We start from the raw sequence: 26,844 nt of genomic DNA on the forward strand, positions 1-26,844 counted from the left end.
GCGTATATAAAGGAGTGGAGGAGGGGGAGAGGCCGGCCCTCCTAGGCGCGCCCCAAGGGGAGTCCTACTCCCACGAGGAGTAGGACTCCAACCCTTCCAAGAGTAGGAGTAGGAGAGAGGGAAGGAGGAGAGAGGGAAAAGGAAAGGGGGCGCTGCTCCCACCCTCCTTGTCCAATTCGGATTAGAGGAAGAGGGGGTGCGCGGCCAGCCCTGGCCGCCCCTCCTCTTCTCCACTAAGGCCCAATAGGCCCATTACACTCCCCGGGGGGTTCTGGTAACCTCCCGGTACTCCGGTATTTGTCCGAACTTGCCGGAACCTTTCCGAAGTCCAAACATAGTCATCCAATATATTGATCTTTATGTCTCACCATTTCGAGACTCCTCGTCATGTCTGTGATCATATCCGGGACTCCGAACTACCTTCGGTACATCAAAACACATAAACTCATAATACCGAACGTGACCGAACGTTAAGCGTGTGGACCCTATGGGTTCGAGAACTATGTAGACATGAACGAGACTCGTCTCCGGTCAATAACCAACAGCGGAACCTGGATGCTCATATTGGCTCCTACATATTCTATGAAGATCCTTATCGGTCAAACCGCATAACAACATACGTTGTTCCCTTTGTCATCGGTATGTTACTTGCCCGAGATTCAATTGTCGGTATCCTCATACCTAGTTCAATCTCGTTACTGGCAAGTCTCTTTACTCATTCCGTAATGCATCATCCCGCAACAAACTCATTAGTCACAATGCTTGCAAGGCTTATAGTGATGTGCATTACCGAGAGGGCCCAGAGATACCTCTCTGACAATCGGAGTGACAAATCCTAATCTCGATCTATGCCAACTCAACAAGTACCATCGGAGACACCTGTAGAGCACCTTTATAATCACCCAGTTACGTTGTGACGTTTGGTAGCACACAAAGTGTTCCTCTGGTACTCGGGAGTTGCATAATCTCATAGTCATAGGAACATGTATAAGTCATGAAGAAAGCAATAGGGACAAACTAAATGATCATCGTGCTTAGCTAACGGATGGGTCAAGTCAATCACATCTTTCTCTAATGATGTGATCCCGTTAATCAAATGACAACTCATGTCTATGGTTAGGAAACATAACCATCATTGATTCAACGAGCTAGTCAAGTAGAGGCAAACTAGTGACACTTTGTTTGTCTATGTATTCACACATGTACTAAGTTTCCGGTGAATACAATTCTAGCATGAATAATAAACATTTATCATGATATAAGGAACATAAATAACAACTTTATTATTGCCTCTAGGGCATATTTCCTTCAGTCTCCCACTTGCACTAGAGTCAATAATCTAGATTACACAGTAATGATTCTAACACCCATGGAGTCTTGGTGCTGATCATGTTTTGCTCGTGAGAGAGGCTTAGTCAACGGGTCTGCAACATTCAGATCCGTATGTATCTTGCAAATCTCTATGTCTCCCTTCTTGACTTGATCGTAGATGGAATTGAAGCATCTCTTGATGTGCTTGGTTCTTTTGTGAAATATGGATTCCTTTGCCAAGGCAATTGCACCAGTATTGTCACAAAAGATTTTCATTGGACCCGATGCACTAGGTATGACACCTAGATCGGATATGAACTCCTTCATCCAGACTTCTTCATTTGCTGCTTCTGAAGTAGCTATGTACTCCGCTTCACACGTAGATCCTGCCACGACGCTTTGCTTAGAACTGCACCAACTGACAGCTCCACCATTCAATAAAAACACGTATCTGGTTTGTGACTTAGAGTCATCCGGATTAGTGTCAAAGCTTGCATCGACGTAACCATTTACGACGAGCTCTTTGTCACCTCCATAAACGAGAAACATATCCTTAGTCCTTTTCAGGTATTTCAGGATGTTCTTGACCGTTGTCCAGTGATCCACTCCTGGATTACTTTGGTACCTCCCTGCTAAACTAGTAGCAAGGCACACATCAGGTCTGGTACACAACATTGCATACATGATAGAGCCTATGGCTGAAGCATAGGGATCATCTTCATTTTCTCTCTATCTTCTGCAGTGGTCGGGCATTGAGTCTGACTCAACTTCACACCTTGTAACACAGGCAAGAACCCTTTTTTTGCTTGATCCATTTTGAACTTCTTCAAAACTTTATCAAGGCATGTGCTTTGTGAAAGTCCAATTAAGCGTCTTGATCTATCTCTATAGATCTTGATGCCCAATATATAAGCAGGTTCACCGAGGTCTTTCATTGAAAAACTCTTATTCAAGAATCCTTTTATGCTCTCCAGAAATTCTACATCATTTCCAATCAACAATATGTCATCCATATATAATATTAGAAATGCTACAGAGCTCCCACTCCCTTTCTTATAAATACAGGCTTCTCCAAAAGTCTGTATAAAACCATATGCTTTGATCACACTATCAAAACATTTATTGCAACTCCGAGATGCTTGCACCAGTCCATAGATGGATCGCTGGAGCTTGCACACTTTGTTAGCTCCCTTTGGATCAATGAAACCTTCAGGTTGCATCATATACAACTCTTCTTCCAGAAACCCATTTAGGAATGCAGTCTTTACATCCATTTACCAAATTTCATAATCATAAAATGCAGCAATTGCTAACATGATTCGGACGGACTTAAGCATCGCTACGGGTGAGAAAGTCTCATCGTAGTCAACTCCTTGAACTTGTCGAAAACCTTTCACAACAAGTCGAGCTTTGTAGACAGTAACATTACCGTCAGCGTCTGACGCCCCGAGACCGTTGCGCCAGGTGTCTTCCAATTTTTCGCTGTCTTTGCCATGTATTTTCTTGCATGTTGCATCTTGCCATGTCATCATGTGCATTGCATCATCATGTTTTCAAAACTTGCATTCGCCCGGGTTCTCCCAGTTCCTTCCGTCGTCCGTTCTGAGCCCAGACACACTTGCACGCGCCCGCGGCACGTCAGAAATAGTATTTTATAAGTGGCCGGAAAAGTTCGGAATGGGATGAAAGTTGGCGTGTGGTCTTATTATAGTGTAGATAGACCGCCTGTCAAGTTTCATCGCATTCGGAGTTCGTTTGACGCCCCAACGATTAGTTATAGCGGCAATATAGTCGGTCTATCGTCGGACGTTTTCGGTCTCCAGAAACAGTCGCTGGGCCTCCCTCTCTTCTCTTCTCTTAGCTCGAGACCGTCTACACAACCAACTACCTACAGCCAGGTCCAACCTAACCTCTCTCGTCAGCCCGCGGCCCTCCTCGCGCGCGCGTCTGATAGCTGTCCCGGACCCGAACCGGAATTTTGTCACCGTTGGATCTGGAACATCCCCAAAAATCTACAAAACGTCACCGTTTTCGTATTTGGACTCCCTAGCTATTTTATTCGCGATCATCCGATTGTGATCGGAGGGTCCTTTTAGCCCCTGACCAAAAATCCTTGCTATATATTCAGCCTACCTAACCCTAAAACCTAGCCGTCCCATGCATCCTTTCCCGCGGCCGCCGCCGCCACTCTCTCGCTTCCCCTTGGGATCTCCTCCCGATTCAATCCCCCGACCACTTCCCTGGGTTTCAGCACCGCCTATCACAACAGCCTACCACCATCCTCCGCTCGAGACCCTGGTCGTCGCTCCCAAGCTCCTCTGCCTACGCTCTCTCCGCAGCCGCCCGAGGACGCGCCTCCTCGTCCCCACACAACCCGTCAAGCACCGGCCTCCTTAGCTCCTCCGGCTCCGCAAGCATCTTGCCAGAGCACCGAATCAGGCGTGCCTTCGCCCTTCCCTCTCGTTTCCCTTTCTCCTTCTGTAGCTCTCTCTCACGGCTTCTCTCCCTCGTGCTCTTCTTGCTGCAGGAGCAGCCGTGGACGCCGTGTCGCAAGCAGCAGCCGCCGCCGGCTTCCTCCGTCCCGTCCCAAATACTGAACCTGGAGCCCCGATGCCCGCCTCTCTGCCTCGCAGGAGTCACCACCGTGTTGTGTTGTTGGACAGGAGTCGAGCCGTCACCGTCCCGTCGTCAGACCCCCATCCATGCCGCTCCTCGCCGTTGTCAACTTCCGGCGCTCTGCCAACGAGAGTTCCGGCCTCTGCTTTGAGCAGAGGAGGACGCCCGCGTCTCGCCACACCTCGACGCCGGCGCGCCTCCACAGCTACACCGGCCAGATCCTTACATGGGAGCCCCGTCCCCGATCCCTTCTTCAAGCATGGCCGTCGCCCGTCTTCTTTAGGCACGAGCTCCATCGGGTCCGCCTCCCTGCTGTTGGAGCCCCACAACCCCAGCGCTTCGGACGAACCAGGGACGAACGCCTCGCTGGAGCTCCGCAGGTCGCCGTGCGCCCCTGCTCCTTCTTCTCTTTCCCTCTCTTCCTCCCTGACCCTTTTCTCGTGCCCGTGTCCTGCAGGGGCTCATCGCGCGCCGACCGTCCCGAGCTCCAATCCGCGACTCCCCTTGCTGGATTTGAACCCAGGCACCTCCCCGCGCTCAGTTCCGCCCGTTCCGGCCGGTTCCCGTCGACCCTGTTGCCAAGACCCTTGTCGTTGTCTTCTCCATTGCCATGGCTCTGCTCCTGTTCTGTTTCTTCAGGAACGAGAACAGCAGTAGCTCGTCTCGCAAGCGTCGACCGAGGAGAGGGCTAGCAGGCCCAGGTGCGCCCCCTGCTGGCCTCCCCTCTCCACCAGCCGGGCCTTGGCCCATGTGTGCAGCGCCCAGCCCCTATCCTGTATTTGTTGGGCTAGGTGGTTTCAGCCCATGGACATATTTTTTCCCCTGAACGAATTTGTCTTTTATTCCAGAGAACCCTGTTTTGCAGAAAAGTCCCTCAACAACATGCATATAATAACTCACAATTCGTGCATCGGTTTAAAACAATTTATATATGAAATATGCTTAGTTTTCCATCTAGTTTCATAATATGTCATTTTCATCCATGTTTAAAATGCTTAAAATGATGTTTGTTTAAATTTGCTTAAATAACTTGTTAAAATGCTTTAATTCATAACTAAATAACCGTAGCTCGGTTTTAAATAAACTTTATATGTAAATCGGGTAGAAAAATGCCTAATTTAACATGGTGGCATCACTTTACATGTTTAACAACTCTAAAATTGTGTTTAGGGAAGATCAGTACCAAACCTAAAATATGCACATGAGGAGTTTTCGGACTTGTTGTTTTGTTGTTTCGGCCTCATTTAAACTTGCCTAGATAGGTAGTTTCATTATGCTTCACCTCTTGCCATGCTAACAACATTTAATCTTGTTGGGTATATAAACGGGAGAGAACTAAATAAGTCATGTGGTGTTTTCTTCAATATGCATCTCCGTTGCATATTGAGCTCCACTTAATTTGTAGTGTTCTTTGTTGCATTTTGCCATGTCACGCTTCGTTAAACCGGACAAGCATCATACTGGATTGTGCATCATGCCATGTTTTATGTGATGGTTGTTTACTATGTTGTTTGCTTTCTTTCTGGTGTACTTCTTCCTGGTATTCCGGTAATGTCGTGTTGTGAGGATTCGTTTCGACTACGTCTGTTTGTCTTCTTCATGGACCCGTTCTTCTTCCTTGCGGGATTTCAGGAAAGATGACCATACCCTCGAAATCACTTCTATCTTTGCTTGCTAGTTGCTCGCTCTTTTGCTATGCCTATGCTGCGATACCTACCACTTGCTTATCATGCCCCCCATATTGTTAAACCAAGCCTCTAACACACCTTGTCCTAGCAAATCGTTGTTTGGCTATATTACCGCTTTGCTCAGCCCCTCTTATAGCGTTGTTAGTTGCAGGTGAAGATTGGAGCTTGTTCCATGTTGGAACATGGATATTTTGTTGGGATATGACAATACCTCTTATTTAATTAATGCATCTATATACTTGGTAAAGGGTGGAAGGCTCGGCCTTATGCCTGGTGTTTCCACTCTTGCCGCCCTAGTTTCCGTCATATCGGTGTTATGTTCCCGGATTTTGCATTCCTTACGCGGTTGGGTTATAATGGGAACCCCTTGATAGTTCGCCTTGAATAAAACTCCTCCAGCAATGCCCAACATTGGTTTTACCATTCGCCACCTAGCCTTTTCTTTCCCTTGGGTTCTGCAGACTCAAGGGTCATCTTTATTTTAACCCCCCGGGCCAGTGCTTCTCTAAGTGTTGGTCCAACTGAGCGATGTCCGGAGCTACCAGGGGCAACTCTGGGCTGGCCCACCCGACGTCTTGCTCAGCCGGTGTGCCCTGAGAACGAGATATGTGCAGCTCCTATCGGGATTTGTCGGCACATCTGGGTGGCTTTGCTGGTCTTGTTTTACCATTGTCGAAATGTCTTGTAACCGGGATGCCGAGTCTGATCGGATTGTCTTGGGAGAAGGAATATCCTTCGTTGACCGTGAGAGCTTGTGATGGGCTAAGTTGGGACACCCCTGCAGGGTTTTGAACTTTCGAAAGCCGTGCCCGCGGTTATGGGCAGATGGGAATTTGTTAATGTCCGGTTGTAGAAAACCTGAAGTTGACCTTAATTAAAATACATCAATCGCGTGTGTAACCATGATGGTCTCTTCTCGGCTGAGTCCGGGAGGTGAACACGGTGTTGGAGTTATGTTTGACGTAGGTTGTTCTAGGATCACTTCTTGATCATAGTTGTTCGACCGTGCTTTTGCCTTCTCTTCTCGCTCTCATTTGCGTATGTTAGCCACCATATATGCTAGTCGCTTGCTGCAGCTCCACCTCATACCTTTTACCTTACCCATAAGCTTAAATAGTCTTGATCGCGAGGGTGTGAGATTGCTGAGTCCCCGTGACTCACAGATACTTCCAAAACCAGCTTGCAGGTGCCGTTGAACCATGTAGATGTCGCAACCAAGCTCAAGGAGGAGCTCGATGAAGATCTTGTCCTTGTGTTGTTTCGTCTAGTTGATCAGTAGTGGAGCCGAGTCGGGACGATCGGGGATCTGTGTAGCATTTGGGGTAGTCTTCTTTTATTTTGGTTCCGTAGTCGGACCTTGATTGTATCTGGTTGATGTAATGCTTTATTCATGTAATTGTGTGAAGTGGCGATTGTAAGCCAACTATGTATCTCTTTCCCTTATGTATTACATGGGTTGTGTGAAGATTACCTCACTTGCGACATTGCTTTCAATGCGGTTATGCCTCTAAGTCGTGCTTCGACACGTGGGAGATATAGCCGCATCGAGGGCGTTACAAGTTGGTAATCAGAGGCTTCCCCGACCTTAGGAGCCCCCCTGCTTGATCGAATCGCTGGTGTTGTTGAGTCTAGAAAAATGTTTTGAGTCATTTAGGAATTATATATATCGGAGAGTTAGGACTTCTTTTTACTCCTCAGTCCCTTCGTCGCTCTGGTGAGGCATCCTGACGTAGAGTTTTGACTCTTCTCTTCTCAATTTCACTAAAAAAATTTAGGATCACGCGGGTATCTTGGAATCGTTCCGATGGTTTTGTGACGAGAACATTGTTCTTGGTGCCTCCTGACATTTAGGGGTTGTGGCAGTGTCCCGGGGAGTTGAGCTCCGAGGTGTTGTCGTCACAATTTTATCGTTGCAGTTCTAGAATACCTGAGTTTAGTTTCGCCGACATCGAAAATCTCTTTTATGCAGTTGTTGGTGAGATAACCTCGACGCCACCCAGTACTGGGGCGGGAGTTCGGGAGTATTGCCATAACTCGTATAACGGATGTCTTTTCGAAGGTTGAGGTAGATGATTTCTGAAGGTTTCTTGGTTATGTGTTAAAGGATGGATACAGCTGGATGTAGGATTTGCTAGTTTGGGTGAGATATTATGCTTCCCCTGTATCCCCAACACCTGATTGCATAACCGGAAAATTTTGGGAGTTTATAAGTGGGAATTCAAGTAGCACTTAGGATTTCTTTCCGACAGATGTATGATATGAAATTGGGGTTCGACGTCTAGTGGTCCGCCTATCCACGGTTGGTTTTACAGTGGTCTCATTATGTCTTAAAGAGTCCTTGGCTATGCCGACTCGGGGACGCTTCGTATGTCATGTGCACTGCCTTGTACATGATGGTGCTATACAATCGAGCCTGTGTAGGCCCCACCACAAAAATTTCGGACGAAATCTCTATCATATGTTTGTTCCGGCTTATTCTGCAAGCCAATCTTTTGTTTTTTGTTTTGAGTTGTGGTATTCGAGTTGCTTCAATGTCAAGTGTTGATTCCATACCTTCCCCAAATGATGTTCTCATACTCCGATGCGAATACCAATCCTTCTCGTTAATCGAGATTGTCATGACAATCCTTTTCAACTGGCGTGTTTCTCTTTAAGCGGACCCGATCATTTTAACATCGCAAGATCACCTCTCGGTTTTCTCAACGGTGTTTGTTTCATCCGTCTCCAAGTTGCCTTTGTTTTTCCCGCCCACCCACCCTTTTTCTTCAATGATTCAGATTTCTTGATCAAGTATCCATCTTATGGATGTAAAGTTTCTTCGTTCTTTCTGTCAATGTTCTTATCCGGTGATTCTCATGAAGATTCTAATGGAGCTTCAAGATCGTCATTCTTCATTCTTTTCTTCTCCGGTGGATTCAATTCAAGCTTTTGGTGTTGATCATATCCTTTAACTCGTTTCAAATGTTTTCCATGCCGGTGCACCTTATTATCATTCCACTTCTCGCAATTCAATTGTTTCGGAGTGCTCAAGATATCTCGAAGATTCGTGTTTCCACTCTACATTCGTTCAAGATCTTTCGAGGATGTTCTCTCATTCAAGCCATTTAACTTCAACCGGCACAATCTATCTTTTAAATCGTTCAACGGTGTTTCTTTTGAGTGGGCCCTAACCCACAGGTCTTTTCCCAGGATCTTACCTGACTCTTCTTATTCTCCCGGAGATATTCTCAAATCTTCTAAAGTTTGACGTAAGAATGAATTATCATCAGTCAAATGTCTTTCTCCTAGATCTTTCAAATTCTTTTCATCGTTGGCTAAATCTCTTTGCTTCTGATTCTTCCGGAGCGTCTAAATAATTCATGGTGGTGTTTCTCGTCGTCATTCTCAGATGTGAAGACTGAAGAAGTTTTTTTCTATCAATATTGCTCCATTCTCTTCAAGAGTCGTGATGCTAGCTTGATGCCATCCTCTCATAATTGTTTTCGATTGTGAGAATTCTTTGCTCTCATCCGGAGCTATTCAGGAGTCTTTTCAGTTTGATTCTCTGAAGCCCATCATTTCAGAAGACTTATTCATTCTCAGCTTTCAGCTATCATTCTCTAAATCTTACTGGTGCATCATTCAAGTATTCTCTTATCAGCTCGTGATCTCTTCGTTCTCATGTATCTAAATTCTCTCAATCATCTTCGTTCATTTGCTAAATTCTTCCCGGTGTCTTCCTTATCTTTTCTTTGTTCATTTTTACTCCTTACGGTGATTCGTTCAAGAGTTCTCTTCCTTGGTTATCATATCTATTCATTTGTTGTTTCGATTTCACCGGTGTTTCGTTGAAGACCTTCTCAAGTTGGCGCGATATCTCTCTTAATCTTTTCTACGAGAATAAGTAATATGCCAAATCTGTTGTTTGTCATCAATTTAATTGTTGAAGGATAAGCATAATGTAATTCTTATTCTTGTTTCATCGAGTGAACTCAATTCCCTATTCCGGAGGCTCATCAAATTCTCGGTTAAATTTGTTTCATCTTTCTTTTCCGGAGTTCCAAGCTTTTCCGCATTATCTCGTCGCGAAGCTCCTTCTAAATCATCGCAAGGCTTCACCTTGTGTTTATAATTTCTCCTTCCTTTCGTTTGATCATCCTTTTGTACCGGAATTCTCCATGGAGGCTCTACATGATGGCTCATCAAGGATTTAATTCCTTCTCGAAGTGTTCATCGAGATTCTTTTCTAAGGAGCTCAAGTTTCTTCATCTTGCAATCCGGAGTGCAATTCTTTCTTCCATATCATTGGAGGTGGTATTATGTCATTCTTGATAATTTGAGTTCATGTTTCATGATTCACATGTCATTAAGAATGAGATATTTTAAATCCATCAATCTCGTCATTGGAGTTATCTGGGGTTATATTTCACCTAAAGCTTTCCCTAAGGATTAATGCTATTAATGGTGATAATATATGATCCAAGTTCTTCATTTATCCTCCCGGTGAAATAAGTTTTCTTGTCTCCTTGTTCATACCAATCTAATCTTGTTTCCATTTATGGCAGGTTTTCACCTCAAGTTCTTGAGATGTTTTCCATAAGCCCTCAACAAGCCTGTTCTTTTCGTTGTTGATTTCCCAACAACTCCGTTAAATCCTTCTTTTAAGGATGCTCTCTCAAATTCATTTGAGGTAGAACATGTTGTTTTCTTCTCTCTTCTTTTCATTGTATTCTTTCATTTGTTCCGGAGGCATCGCGATGCTGCTCTCTTCGACCCATCATCTTGTTTTGTCAAGATCATGTCCAATTCCTTCCATTTACAGTCGGAGTGCTGCCCAAATTACATCATTCTTATTCCTTCTCTATCTTGTTTTAATCGGAGTGTTGTCGTAATTGATCCTTATCGTTCCTTGTTTCTCTTTTTCTACCGGAGTGCTAGCATGTACTTCTTGTCCATTGCAACCTTTTTTCTTATGTCTTTCAACCTACAAAGTTCTAGTGATGTTCATTGTTCCTTTTTACTAACGGAGTGTCTTCAACTTCGTTCATCTTCATTGTATACTTTCTTTCAATTTGTTCAACCTTTCAAGGTTCTTTGGTTTCACTCAATTGTCAAAGAAGCAACTTAGTTTAACCTCTTCTCTTTCTCTTCCGTTTTTCCCTCTGGTGCCATTCTAGATCTCGGGACGAGATCCTCTCGTAGTGGTGGAGTGTTGTGACGCCCCGAGACCGTTGCGCCAGGTGTCTTCCAATTATTCGCTGTCTTTGCCATGTCTTTTCTTGCGTGTTGCATCTTGCCATGTCATCATGTGCATTGCATCATCATGTTTTCAAAACTTGCATTCGCCCGGGTTCTCCCAGTTCCTTCCGTCGTCCGTTCTGAGCCCAGACACACTTGCACGCGCCCGTGGCACGTCCAAAATAGTATTTTATAAGTGGCCGGAAAAGGTTCTCGGAATGGGATGAAAGTTGGCGTGTGGTCTTATTATAGTGTAGATAGACCGCCTGTCAAGTTTCATCGCATTCGGAGTTCGTTTGACGCCCCAACGATTAATTATAGCGGCAATATAGTCGGTCTATCGTCGGACGTTTTCGATCTCCGGAAACAGTCGCCGGGCCTCCCTCTCTTCTCTTCTCTTAGCTCGAGACCGTCTACACAGCCCACTACCTACTGCCAGGTCCAACCTAACCTCTCTCGTTAGCCCGCGGCCCTCCTCGCGCGCGCGTCTGATAGCTGTCCCGGACCCGAACCGGACTTTCGTCACCGTTGGATCTGGAACATCCCCAAACATCTACAAAACGTCACCGTTTTCGTATTTGGACTCCCTAGCTATTTTATTCGTGATCATCCGATTGCGATCGGAGGGTCCTTTTAGCCCCTGACCAAAAATCCTTGCTGTAGATTCAGCCTACCTAACCCTAAAACCTAGCCGTCCCATGCATCCTTTCCCGCAGCCGCCGCCGCCACTCTCTCGCTTCCCCTTGGGATCTCCTCCCGATTCAATCCCCCGACCACTTCCCTGGGTTTCAGCGCCGCCTATCACAACAGCCTACCACCATCCTCCGCTCGATACCCTGGTCATCGCTCCCAAGCTCCTCTGCCTGCGCTCTCTCCGCAGCCGCCTGAGGACGCGCCTCCTCGTCCCCGCACAGCCCGTCAGGCACCGGCCTCCTTAGCTCCTCCGGCTCCGCAAGCATCTCGCCGGAGCACCGAATCAGGCGTGCCTTCGCCCTTCCCTCTCGTTTCCCTTTCTCCTTCTGTAGCTCTCTCTCACGGCTTCTCTCCCTCGTGCTCTTCTTGCTGCAGGAGCAGCCGTGGACGCCGTGTCGCAAGCAGCAGCCGCCACCGGCTTCCTCCATCCCGTCCCAAATACTGAACCTGGAGCCCCGACGCCCGCCTCTCTGCCTTGCAGGAGTCACCACCGTGTTGTGTTGCTGGACAGGAGCCAAGCCGTCACCGTCCCGTCGTCAGACCCCCATCCCTGCTGCTCCTCGCCATTGTCAACTTCTGGTGCGCCGCCAACGAGAGTTCTGGCCTCTGCTTTGAGCAGAGGAGGACGCCCGCGTCTCGCCACACCTCGATGCCGGCGCGCCTCCACAGCTACACCGGCCGGATCCTTACCTGGGAGCCCCGTCCCCGATCCCTTCTTCAAGCATGGCCGCCCCCCGTCTTCTTCAGGCACGGGCTCCATCGGGTCCGCCTCCCTACTGCCGGAGCCCCACGACCCCAGCGCCTCGCCTCTTCGAACGAACCAGGGACGAACGCCTCGCCGGAGCTCCGCAGGTCGCCATGCGCCCCTGCTCCTTCTTATCTTTCCCTCTCTTCCTCCCTGACCCTTTTCTCATGCCCGTGTCCTGCAGGGGCTCATCGCGCGCCGACCGTCCCGAGCTCCAATACATGACTCCCCTTGCCGGATTTGAACCCAGGCACCTCCCCGCGCTCAGTTCCGCCCGTTCCGGCCGGTTCCCGTCGACCCTGTTGCCAAGACCCTGGCGGTTGTCTTCTCCATTGCCATGGCTCTGCTCCTGTTCTGTTTCTTCAGGAACGAGAACAGCAGCAGCTCATCTCGCAAGCGTCGACCGAGGAGAGGGCTAGCAGGCCCAGCTGCGCCCCCCTGCCGGCCTCCCCTCTCCACCAGCCGGGCCTTGGCCCATGTGTGCAGCGCCCAGCCCCTATCCTGTATTTGTTGGGCAAGGTGGTTTCAGCCCATGGACATATTCATCCATCTTTAAAATGCTTAAAATGATGTTTGTTTAAATTTGCTTAAATAACTTGCTAAAATGCTTTAATTCATAACTAAATAACCATAGCTCGGTTTTAAATAAACTTGATATGTAAATCGGGTAGAAAAATGCCTAATTTAACATGGTGGCATCACTTTACATGTTTAACAACTCTAAAATTGTGTTTAGGGCAGATCAGTACCAAACCGAAAATATGCACATGAGGAGTTTCCAGACTTGTTGTTTTGTTGTTCCGGCCTCATTTAAACTTGCCTAGATAGGTAGTTTCATTATGCCTCACCTCTTGCCATGCTAACAACATTTAATCTTGTTGGGTATATAAACGGGAGAGAACTAAATAAGTCATGTGGTGTTTTCTTCAATATGCAACTCCGTTGCATATTGAGCTCCACTTAATTTGTAGTGTTGTTTGTTGCATTTTGCCATGTCACGCTTCATTAAACGGACATGCATCATACTTGATTGTGCATCATGCCATGTTTTATGTGATGGTTGTTTACTATGTTGTTTGCTTTCTTTCCGGTGTACTTCTTCCCGGTAATCCGGTAACATCGTGTTGTGAGGATTCGTTTCGACTACATCTATTTGTCTTCTTCATGGACTCGTTCTTCCTCCTTGCAGGATTTCAGGCAAGATGACCATACCCTCGAAATCACTTCTATCTTTGCTTGCTAGTTGCTCGCTCTTTTGCTATCCTATGCTGCGATACCTACCACTTGCTTATCATGCCCCCCATATTGTTAAACCAAGCCTCTAACCCACCTTGTCCTAGCAAATCGTTGTTTGGCTATGTTACCGCTTTGCTCAGCCCCTCTTATAGCGTTGTTAGTTGCAGGTGAAGATTGGAGCTTGTTCCATGTTTGGAACATGGATATTTGGTTGGGATATCACAATATCTCTTACTTAATTAATGCATCTATATACTTGGTAAAGGGTGGAAGGCTCGGCCTTATGCCTAGTGTTTTGTTCCACTCTTGCCGCCCTAGTTTCCATCATATCGGTGTTATGTTCCTGGATTTTGCGTTCCTTATGCGGTTGGGTTATAATGGGAACCCCTTGACAGTTCGCCTTGAATAAAACTCCTCCAGCAATGCCCAACATTGGTTTCACCATTAGCCACCTAGCCTTTTCTTTCCCTTGGGTTCTGCAGACTCAAGGGTCATCTTTATTTAAGCCCCCTGGGCCAGTGCTCCTCTGAGTGTTGGTCCGACCGAGTAGACTGCAGGGCCACCTCGGGGCAACTTGTGGGTTGGTTTTACTCGTAGGATCATCTGAGTGTGCCCTAAGAACGAGATATGTGCAGCTCCTATCGGGATTTGTCGGCACATTCAGGCGGTGTTGCTGGACTTGTTTTACCATTGTCGAGGATGTCTTGTAACCTGGATGCCGAGTCTGATCGGATTGTCTTGGGTGAAGGAATATCCTTCATTGACCGTGAGAGCTTGTGATGGGCTAAGTTGGGACACCCCTGCAGGGATTTGAACTTTCAAAAGCCGTGCTCGCGGTTATGGGCAGATGGGAATTTGTTAATGTCTGGTTATAGAAAACCTAAAGTTGACCTTAATTAAAATACATCAACCGCGTGTGTAACCGTGATGGTCTCTTCTCGGCGGAGTCCGGGAAGTGAACATGGTGTTGGAGTTATGCTTTACGTAGGTTGTTCTAGGATCACTTCTTGATCATATATTTCTCGAATGTGCTTTGCCTTCTCTTCTCGCTCTCATTTGCGTATGTTTAGCCACCATATATGCTAGTCGCTTGCTGCAGCTCCACCTCATACCTTTACCTTACCCATAAGCTTAAATAGTCTTGATCGCGAGGGTGTGAGATTGCTGAGTCCCTATGACTCACAGATACTTCCAAAACCAGTTTGCAGGTGCCGTTGAACCGTGCAGATGTCGCAACCAAGCTCAAGGAGGAGCTCGATGAAGATCTTGTCCTTGTGTTGTTTCGTTCTAGTTGATCAGTAGTGGAGCCCAGTTGGGACGATCGGGGATATGTGTAGCATTTGGGGTAGTCTTCTTTTATTTTGGTTCCGTAGTCGGACCTTGATTGTATCTGGTTGATGTAATGCTTTATTCATGTAATTGTGTGAAGTGGCAATTGTAAGCCAACTATGTATCTCTTTCCCTTATGTATTACATGGGTTGTGTGAAGATTACCTCACTTGCGACATTGCTTTCAATGCGGTTATGCCTCTAAGTCGTGCTTCGACACGTGGGAGATATAGCCGCATCGAGGGCATTACACAGCGTCAGTCTTCTTCTTCTTGAAGATCTATTTATTCTCGATGGCTTGCCGATCATCGGGTAAGTCAACCAAAGTCCACACTTTGTTCTTTTACATGGATTCCATCTCAGATTTCATGGCCTCAAGCCATTTTACGGAATCTGGGCTCATCATCGCTTCCTCATAGTTCATAGGTTCTTCATGGTCAAGTAACATGACTTCCAGAACAGGATTACCGTACCACTCTGGTGCGTATCTTACTCTGGTTGACCTGCGAGGTTCGGTAGTAACTTGTTATGAAGTTACATGATCTTCATCATTAGCTTCCTCACTAATTGGTGTAGGAGTCACATGAACAGATTTCTGTGATGAACTACTTTCCAATAAGGGAGCAGGTACAGTTACCTCATCAAGTTCTACTTTCCTCCCACTCACTTCTTTCGAGAGAAACTCCTTCTCTAGAAAGGATCCATTCTTAGCAACGAATGTCTTACCTTCGGATCTGTGATAGAAGGTGTACCCAACAGTCTCCTTTGGGTATCTTATGAAGACACATTTCTCCGATTTGGGTTCGAGCTTATCAGGTTGAAGCTTTTTCACATAAGCATCGCAGCCCCAAACTTTAAGAAACGACAAATTTGGTTTCTTGCCAAACCACAGTTCATAAGGCGTTGTCTTAGCGGATTTAGATGGTGCCCTATTTAACGTGAATGCAGCTGTCTCTAAAGCATAACCCCAAAACGATAGCAGTAAATTAGTAAGAGACATCATAGATCGTACCATATCTAGTAAAGTACGATTACGACGTTCGGACACACCATTACGTTGTGGTGTTCCGGGTGGCGTGAGTTGCGAAACTATTCCGCCTTGTTTCAAATGAAGACCAAACTCATAACTCAAATATTCTCCTCCATGATCAGATCATAGAAACTTTATTTTCTTGTTACGATGATTTTCCACTTCACTCTGAAATTCTTTGAACTTTTCAAATGTTTCAGACTTATGTTTCATTAAGTAGATATACCCATATCTGCTCAAATCATCTGTGAAGGTGAGAAAATAACGATACCCGCCGCGAGCCTCAATATTCATCGGACCACATACATCAGTATGTATGATTTCCGACAAATCTGTTGCTCGCTCCATAGTTCCAGAGAACGTTGTTTTAGTCATCTTGCCCATGAGGCATGGTTTGCAAGTACCAAGTGATTCATAATCAAGTGATTCCAAAAGTCCATCAAAATGGAGTTTCTTAATGCTCTTTACACCAATATGACCTAAACGGCAGTGCCACAAATAAGTTGCACTATCATTCTCAACTCTGCATCTTTTAGCTTCAATATTATGAATATGTGTATCACTACTATCGAGATTCATCAAAAATAGACCACTCTTCAAGGGTGCATGACCATAAAAGATATTACTCATACAAATAGAACAACCATTATTCTCAGATTTAAATGAATAACCGTCTCGCATTAAACAAGAGATCCAGATATAATGTTCATGCTCAACGTTGGCACCAAATAACAATTATTCAGGTCTAAAATTAATACCGAAGGTAGATGTAGAGGTAGCGTGCCGACCGCGATCACATCGACTTTGGAACCATTTCCCACGTGCATCGTCACCTCGTCCTTAGCCAATCTTTACTTAATCCGTAGTCCTTGTTTCGAGTTGCAAATATTAGCAACAGAACCAGTATCAAATACCCAGGTGCTACTGCGAGCATTAGTAAGGTACACATCAATAACATGTATATCACATATACCTTTGGTCACCTTGCCATCCTTCTTATCCACCAAATACTTGGGGCAGTTCCGCTTCCAGTGACCAGTCCCTTTGCAGTAGAAGCACTCAGTCTCAGGCTTAGGTCCAGACTTGGGCTTCTTCACTTGAGCAACAACTTGCTTGCCGTTCTTCTTGAAGTTCCCCTTCTTCCCTTTACCCTTTTTCTTGAAACCGATGGTCTTGTTGACCATCAACACTTGATGCTCCTTCTTGATTTCTACCTCCGCAGCCTTTAGCATCGCGAAGAGCTCGGGAATTGTCTTATCCATCCCTTGCATATTATAGTTCATCACGAAACTCTTGTAGCTTGGTGGCAGTGATTGAAGAATTCTGTCAATGACACTATCATCGAGAAGATTAACTCCCAGTTGAATCAAGTGATTGTTATACCCAGACATTTTGAGTATATGCTCACTGACAGAACTATTCTCCTCCATCTTGCAGTTGTAGAATTGGAGACTTCATATCTCTCAATCCGGGCATTTGCTTGAAGTATTAACTTCAACTCTCGGAATATCTCATATGCTCCATGACGTTCAAAACATCATTGAAGTCCCAGTTCTAAGCCGTAAAGCATGGCACACTGAACTATCGAGTAGTCATCAGCTTTGCTCTGCCTGACGTTCATAACATCTGGCGTTGCTCCTGCAGCGGGTTTGACACCTAGCGGTGCTTCTAGGACGTAATTCTTCTGTGCAACAATGAGGATAATCCTCAAGTTACGGACCCAGTCCGTGTAATTGCGACCATCATATTTCAACTTTGCTTTCTCAAGGAACGCATTAAAATTCAATGGAACAACAACACGGGCCATCTATCTACAACAACATAGACATGCAAAATACTATCAGGTACTAAGTTCATGATAAATTAAAGTTCAATTAATCATATTACTTAAGAACTCCCACTTAGACAGGCATCCCTCTAATCATCTAAGTGATCATGTGATCCATATCAACTAAACCATGTCTGACCATCACGTGAGATGGAGTAGTTTTCAACGGTGAACATCACTATGTTGATCATATCTACTATATGATTCACGCTCGACCTTTCGATCTCAGTGTTCCGAGGCCATATCTGCATATGCTAGGCTCGTCAAGTTTAACCCGAGTATTCTACGCGTGCAAAACTGGCTTGCACCCCTTGTATGTGAACGTAGAGCTTATCACACCCGATCATCACGCAGTGTCTCGGCACGACGAACTTTCACAATGGTGCATACTCAGGGAGAACACTTATACCTTGAAATTTAGTGAGAGATCATCTTATAATGCTACCGTTGATCTAAGCAAAATAAGATGCATAAAAGATAAACATCACATGCAATCAATATAAGTGATATGATATGGCCATCATCATCTTATGCCTTTGATCTCCATCTCTAAAGCACCGTCATGATCACCATTGTCACCGGCTTGACACCTTGATCTCCATCGAAGCATCGTTGTCGTCACGCCAACTATTGCCTCCACGACTATCGCTACTACTTAGTGATAAAGTAAATCAATTACATGGCGATTGCATTTCATACAATAAAGCGACAACCATATGGCTCCTGCCAGTTGCCGATAACTGTGTTACAAAACATGATCATCTCATACAATAAAATTTAGCATCATGTATTGACCATATCACATCACAACATGCCCTGCAAAAACAAGTTAGACGCCCTCTACTTTGTTGTTGCAAGTTTTATGTGGCTGCTATGGGCTGAGCAAGAACCGTTCTTACCTATGCATCAAAAACCACAACGCGGTATAGTGATTGCTTTTTGATCTTCAGAAAGAACCCTGTTCATTGAATCCGATTCAACTAAAGCTGGAGAAACAGACACTCACTAGCCACCTGTGTGCGAAGCACGTCGGTAGAACCAGTCTCGCGTAAGCGTACGCGTAACGTCGGTCTGGGCCGCTTCATCCAACAATGCCGCTGAATCAAGAATCAACTAGTGACGGCAAGCAATATGTATATACCCACACCCACAACTCCTTTGTGTTCTACTTGTGCATATAACATCTACACACAAACCTGGCTCTGATGCCACCGTTGGGGAACGCAGTAATTTAAAAAAATTCCTGCGCACACGCTAGATCATGGTGATGCACAACAACGAGAGGGGAGAGTGTCGTCCACGTACCCTCGTAGACCGTAAGCGGAAGCGTTATGAGAACGCGATTGATGTAGTCGTACGTCTTCACGATCCGATCGATCCAAGTACCGAACGCACGGCACCTGCGAGTTCAGCACACGTTCAACTCGATGACGTCCCACGAACTCCGATATAGCAGAGCTCCGAGGGAGATTTCCGTCAGCATGACGACATGATGACGGTGATGATGATGCTACCAACGCAGGGCTTAGCCTAAGCACCACTACGATATGACCCAGGTGGATTATGGTGGAGGGGGGCAGCGTACATGGCTAAAAGATCAACTAATCAACTTGTGTGTCTATGGGGTGCCCCCCTCCTCCGTATATAAAGGAGTGGAGGAGGGGGAGAGACCGGCCCTCCTAGGCGCCCCCAAAGGGAGTCCTACTCCCACCGGGAGTAGGACTCTAACCCTTCCAAGAGTAGCAGTAGGAGAGAGGGAAGGAGGGGAGAGGGGAAAGGAAAGGGGGGCGTCGCCCCCCTTCTTGTCCAATTCAGACTAGAGGGAGAGGGGGTGCGCGGCCAGCCCTGGCCGCCCCTCCTCTTCTCCACAAAGGCCCAATAAGCCCATTGCACTCCCAGGGGGGTTCTAGTAACCTCCCGGTACTCCAGTATTTGTCCGAACTTGCCCGGAACCTTTCCGAAGTCCAAACATAGTCATCCAATATATCGATCTTTATGTCTCGACCATTTTGAAACTCCTCGTCATGTCTGTGATCATATCCGGGACTCTGAACTACCTTCGGTACATCAAAACACATAAACTCATAATACCGATTGTCACCGAGCGTTAAGCGTGCGGACCCTACGAGTTCGAGAACTATGTAGACATGACCGAGACTCGTCTCCGGTCAATAACCAATAGCGGAACCTGGCTGCTCATATTGGCTCCTACATATTCTACGAAGATCCTTATCGGTCAAACCGCATAACAACATACGTTGTTCCCTTTGTCATCGGTATGTTACTTGCCCGAGATTCGATCGTCGGTATCCTCATACCTAGTTCAATCTCGTTACCGGCAAGTCTCTTTACTCGTTCTGTAATGCATCATCCCGCAACTAAATCATTAGTCATAATGCTTGCAAGGCTTATAGTGATGTGCATTACCGAGAGGGCCCAGAGATACCTCTTCGACAATCGGAGTGATAAATCCTAATGTTGATCTATGCGAACTCAACAAGTACCATCGGAGACACCTGTAGAGCACCTTTATAATCACCCAGTTACGTTGTGACATTTGGTAGCACACAAAGTGTTCCTCCGGTACTCGGGAGTTGCATAATCTCATAGTCATAGGAACATGTATAAGTCATGAAGAAAGCAATAGCAACAAACTAAACGATCATCGTGCTAAGCTAATGGATGGGTCAAGTCAATCACATCATTCTCTATTGATGTGATCCCGTTAATCAAATGACAACTCATGTCTATGGTTAGGAAACATAACCATCATTGTTTCAACGAGCTAGTCAAGTAGAGGCAAACTAGTGACACGTTGTTTGTCTATGTATTCACACATGTACTAAGTTTCCGGTTAATACAATTCTAGCATGAATTATAAACATTCATCATGATATAAGGAAATATAAATAACAAATTTATGTTGGGGATCGTTGCAAAAATTAAAAAATTTCTACGCATCACCAAGATCAATCTATGGAGGTTACTAGCAACGAGAGGGGAGTCCATCTTTATACCTTTGAAGATCGCGATGCGGAAGCGTTGCAAGAACGCGATCGGTGGAGTCGTACACGAAGCGATTCAGATCGTGGCCGATTCCGATCTAAGCACCGAACAACGGTGCCTCCGTGTTCAACACACGTGCAGCCCGGTGACGTCTCTCGCGCCTTGATCCAGCAAGGAGAGAGGGAGAGGTTGGGCAAGACTCTGTCCAGTAGCAGCACGACGGCGTGGTGGTGGTGGAGGAGCGTGGCGCTCCAGCAGGGCTTCGCCAGGCACTGCGAGAGACGAGGAGGGAGAGGGGTAGGGCTGCGCCAGGAGAAGGGGTGCGGTTGCCCTCCCAACCCCCCACTATTTATAGGGGAAAGGGAAGAGGGGGCCGGCCCCCTAGATCCATCTAGAGGGGGGGGGGCGGCGGCCCCCTTAGGGTTTCCAACCAGCGCCCCCCTAGGGTTTCCAATCCTAGGCGCCTTGGGACCTTGGGGGAGGGGTGCACCAGCCCACTAAGGGGCTAGTTCCCACCCAACTACAGCCCATTAGGTCCTTCGGGGCAGGTGGACCCTACCGGTGGACCCCCGGAACCCCTTCGGTGGTCCCGGTACAATACCGATAAACCCCGAAACCTTTCCTGTGACTGAAACTGGACTTCCCATATATAAATCTTTACCTCCGGACCATTCTGGAACTCCTCGTGATGTCCGGGATCTCATCCTGGACTCCAAACAACATTCGGTAACCACATACATCTATTCCATATAACCCTAGCGTCATCGAACCTTAAGTGTGCAGACCCTACGGGTTCGGGAGGCATGCAGACATGACTGAGACATCTCTCCGGCCAATATCCAACAGCGGGATCTGGATACCCATGTTGGATCCCACATGCTCCATGATGATCTCATCGGATGAACCACGATGTCAAGGATTCAATCAATCCCGTATACGATTCCCTTTGTCTACCGGTATAACACTTGCCCGAGATTCAATCGTCGGTATACCGATACCTTATTCAATCTTGTTACGGCAAGTCTCTTTACTTGTTCTGTAACTCATCATCCCGTGATCAACTCCTTGATCACACTGAGCTCATTATGATGATGTCCTACCGAGTGGGCCCAGAGATACCTCTCCGTCATACGGAGTGACAAATTCCAGTCTCGATTCCTGCCAACCCAACAGACACTTTTGGAGATACCTGTAGTGCACCTTTATAGCCACCCAGTTACATTGTGACGTTTGGTACACCCAAAGCATTCCTACGGTATCCGGGAGTTGCACAATCTCATGGTCTAAGGAAATGATACTTGACATTAGAAAAGCTTTAGCAAACGAACTACACGATCTTGTGCTATGCTTAAGATTGGGTCTTGTCCATCACATCATTCTCCTAATGATGTGATCCCGTTATCAATGACATCCAATGTCTATAGTCAAGAAACCGTAACCATCTGTTAATCAACGAGCTAGTCAACTAGAGGCTCACTAGGGACATGTTGTGGTCTATGTATTCACACATGTATTATGATTTCCGGATAACACAACTATAGCATGAACAATAGACAATTATCATGAACAAGGAAATACTCCCTCCGTTTTTATTTACTTCGCATATTAGAGTTGATTGAAGTCAAACTTTGCAAAGTTTGATCAAATTTATAGAAAATAACATAAAAATTGAGCATAACAAATCTATATGATGTGAAAGTACATTCAACAACGCATCTAATGATATTGATTTGTTATTGTTTATGTTAATATTTTTGTCTATAAACTTTGTCAAAGTTTGTAAAGCTTGACTTTGACCAAAACTAATATGCGGAGTAAATAAAAACGGAGGGAGTATAATAATAACCATTTTATTATTGCCTCTAGGGCATATTTCCAACAGTCTCCCACTTGCACTAGAGTCAATAACCTAGTTACATTGTGATGAATCGAACACCCATAGAGTTCTGGTGTTGATCATGTTTTGCACGTGGAAGAGGTTTAGTCAACGAATCTGTGACATTCAGGTCTGTATGCACTTTACAAATCTCTGTGTCTCCATCTTGAACATTTTCACGAATGGAGTTGAAGCGACGCTTGATATGCCTGGTCTTCTTGTGAAACCTGGGCTCCTTGGCAAGGGTAATAGCTCCAGTGTTGTCACAGAAGAGAGTCATCAGGCCCGATGCATTGGGAATAACTCCTAGGTTGGTAATGAACTCCGTCATCCAGATTGCTTCATGTGCTGCCTTCGAGGCTGCCATGTACTCCGCTTCACATGTAGATCCCGCCACGACGCTTTGCTTGCAACTTCACCATCTGACTGCCCCACCATTCAAAATATACACGTATCCAGTTCAGTCATCCAGATCTGTGTCGAAACTAGCATTGAAGTAACCCGTTAAGACGAGTTCTTCATCACCTCCATAAACGAGAAACATATCCTTAGTCCTTTTCAGGTACTTCAGGATATTCTTGACCGCTGTCCAGTGTTCCATGCCGGGATTACTTTCGTACCTTCCTACCAAACTTACGACAAGGTTTACATCAGGTCTGGTACACAGCATGGCATACATAATAGACCCTATGGCCGAGGCATAGGGGATGACACTCATCTTTTCTCTATCTTCTGCCGTGGTCGGGCATTGAGTCGTGCTCAATCTCACACTTTGCAATACAGGCAAGAACCCCTTCTTGGACTGATCCATATCGAACTTCTTCAATATCTTGTCAAGGTACGTGCTTTGTGAAAGACCAATGAGGCGTCTTGATCTATCTCTATAGATCTTGATGCCTAATATGTAAGCAGCTTCTCCAATGTCCTTCATTGAAAAACACTTATTCAAGTAGGCCTTTATGCTTTCCAAGAGTTCTATATCATTTCCCATCAATAGTATGTCATCCACGTATAATATGAGAAATGCTACAGAGCTCCCACTCACTTTCTTGTAAACACATGCTTCTCCATAAATCTGCGTAAACCCAAACGCTTTGATCATCTCATCAAAACGAATGTTCCAACTCCGAGATGCTTGCACCAGCCCATAGATCGAGCGTTGGAGCTTGCATACCTTGTCAGCATTCTTAGGATCGACAAAACCTTCCGGCTGCATCATATACAATTCTTCCTTAAGGAAACCATTAATGAATGCCGTTTTGACGTCCATTTGCCATATCTCATAATCATAGAATGCGGCAATTGCTAACATGATTCGGACAGACTTCAGCTTTGCTACGGGTGAGAAGGTCTCATCGTAGTCAACCCCTTGAACTTGTCGATAATCCTTAGCGACAAGCCGAACCTTATAGATGGTTACATTACCATCCACGTCCGTCTTCTTCTTAAAGATCCATTTATTTTCTATGGCTCACCGATCATCGGGCAAGTCTGTCAAAGTCCATACTTTGTTTTCATACATGGATCCTACCTCGGATTTCATGGCTTCAAGCCATTTGTTGGAATCCAGGCCCGCCATCGCTTCTTCATAGTTCGAAGGTTCACCGTTGTCTAACAACATTATTTCTAGGACAGGGTTGCCATACCATTCTGGTGTGGAACATGTCCTTGTGGACCTACAAAGTTCAGTAGTAACTTGATCCGAAGTTCCTTGATCATCATCATTAACTTCCTCTCTAGTCGGTGCAGGCACCACATTTTCTTGATCTGCGCTACTTTCCAGTTCAAGAGGCAGTACTTCATCAAGTTCTACTTTCCTCCCACTTACTTCTTTCGAGAGAAACTCTTTCTCTAGAAAGGATCCATTCTTGGCAACAAAGACCTTGCCTTCAGATCTGAGGTAGAAGGTATACCCAATAGTTTCCTTAGGGTATCCTATGAAGACACATTTTTCCGACTTGGGTTCGAGCTTTTTAGGTTGAAGTTTCTTGACATAAGCATCGCATCCCCAAACTTTCAGAAACGACAGCTTAGGTTTCTTTCCAAACCATAATTCATACGGTGTCGTCTCAACGGATTTCAACGGAGCCCTATTTAAAGTGAATGTGGCAGTCTCTATAGCATAACCCCAAAATGATAGCGGTAGGTCGGTGAGAGACATCATGGATCACACCATAGCCAATAGAGTGCGATTTCGATGTTCGGACACACCATTACGCTGAGGTGTTCCAGGCGGCGTGAGTTGTGAAACAATTCCACATTTCCTTAAGTGTGTGCCAAATTTGTGACTCAAATATTCTCCCCCACGATCTGATCATAAGAACTTGATTTTCCTGTCACGTTGATTCTCAACCTCACTTTGAAATTCCTTGAACTTTTCAAAGGTCTCAGACTTGTGTTTCATTAAGTAGACATACCCATATCTACTTAAGTCATCAGTGAGAGTGAGAACATAACAATAACCACCGTGAGCCTCAATGCTCATTGGACTGCACACATCAGTATGTATGATTTCCAATAAGTTGGTTGCTCACTCCATTGTTCCAGAGAACGGAGTCTTGGTCATTTTGCCCATGAGGCATGGTTCACACGTGTCAAATGATTCATAATCAAGAGACTCCAAATGTCCATCTGCATGGAGTTTCTTCATGTGTTTGACACCAATGTGACCAAGGCGGCAGTGCCACAAATATGTGGGACTACCATTATCAACCTTACATCTTTTGGCATTCACACTTTGAATATGTGTAACATCACGTTCGAGATTCAATAAGAATAAACCATTGACCAGCGGGGTATAGCCATAAAACATATCTCTCATATAAATAGAACAACCATTATTCTCAGATTTAAATGAGTAGCCATCTCGCATTAAACGAGATCCAGATACAATGTTCATGCTTAAAGCTGGTACTAAATAACAATTATTGAGGTTTAAAACTAATCCCGTAGGTAAATGTAGAGGTAGCGTGCCGACGGCGATCACATCGACCTTGGAACCATTCCCGACGCGCATCGTCACCTCGTCCTTCGCCAGTCTCCGCTTATTCCGCAGCTCCTGTTTTGAGTTACAAATATGAGCAACCGCACCGGTATCAAATACCCAGGAGCTACTACGAGCGCTGGTTAGGTACACATCAATAACATGTATATCACATATACCTTTGGTATTGCCGGCCTTCTTATCCGCTAAGTACTTGGGGCAGTTCCGCTTCTAGTGACCGTTTCCCTTGCAATAAAAGCTCTCAGTCTCAAGCTTGGGTCCATGCTTTGTCTTCTTCCCGGCAGCTGGCTTACCGGGCGCCGCAACTCCCTTGCCATCCTTCTTGGAGTTCTTCTTACCCTTGCCTTTCTTGAACTTAGTGGTTTTATTCACCATCAACACTTGATGTTCCTTTTTGATCTCCACCTCCACTGATTCCAGCATTGAATATACCTCAGGAATGGTCTTTTCCATCCCCTGCATATTGAAGTTCATCACAAAGCTCTTGTAGCTAGGTGGGAGCGACTGAAGGATTCTATCAACAACCGCATCATCTGGGAGATTAACTCCCAGCTGAGATAAGCAGTTGTGCAACCCAGACATTTTGTGTATGTGCTCGCTGACAGAACTATTCTCCTCCATCTTACAATTGTAGAACTTGTCGGAGACTTCATATCTCTCGACCCGGGCATGAGCTTGGAAAACCATATTCAGCTCTTAGAACATCTCATATGCTCTGTGCTGCTCAAAACGCTTTTGGAGCCCCGGTTCTAAGCTGTAAAGCATGCCGCACTAAACCCGGGAGTAATCATCACTACGCGACTGCCAGGCATTCATAACGTCTTGAGTTGCTGGGAAAACATGTGCATCACCTAGCGGTGCTTCAAGGACATATGCTTTCTTGGCAGCTGTGAGGATAATCCTCAGGTTACGGACCCAGTCTGTGTAGTTGCTACCATCGTCTTTCAACTTGGTTTTCTCTAGGAACGCATTGAAGTTGAGGGCAACATTAGCGTGGGCCATTTGATCTACAAGACATATTGCAGAGTTTTTAGACTATGTTCATGATAATTAAGTTCATCTAATCAAATTATTTAATGAACTCCCACTCAGATAGACATCCCTCTAGTCATCTAAGTGATACATGATCCGAGTCAACTAGGCCGTGTCCGATCATCACGTGAGACGGACTAGTCATCATCGGTGAACATATTCATGTTGATCGTATCTTCTATATGACTCATGTTTGACCTTTGGGTCTTCCATGTTCCCAGGCCATGTCTGTA

The 26,844-nt window shown here is 45.7% G+C and overlaps 1 long non-coding RNA gene across 1 annotated transcript; it reads left to right on the top strand.

Annotated features, from left to right (window-relative positions):
• Positions 1-3,693: 3,693 nt before the first annotated feature.
• Positions 3,694-4,779, top strand: LOC123106795 (uncharacterized). The gene is made up of 2 exons (XR_006451504.1): positions 3,694-4,307; positions 4,385-4,779. It is a non-coding gene; the product is annotated as an uncharacterized lncRNA (long non-coding RNA).
• Positions 4,780-26,844: the final 22,065 nt, after the last annotated feature.

This window comes from Triticum aestivum, chromosome 5A (genome assembly GCF_018294505.1).
Source record: "Triticum aestivum cultivar Chinese Spring chromosome 5A, IWGSC CS RefSeq v2.1, whole genome shotgun sequence".
Lineage (NCBI taxonomy): Eukaryota > Viridiplantae > Streptophyta > Magnoliopsida > Poales > Poaceae > Triticum > Triticum aestivum.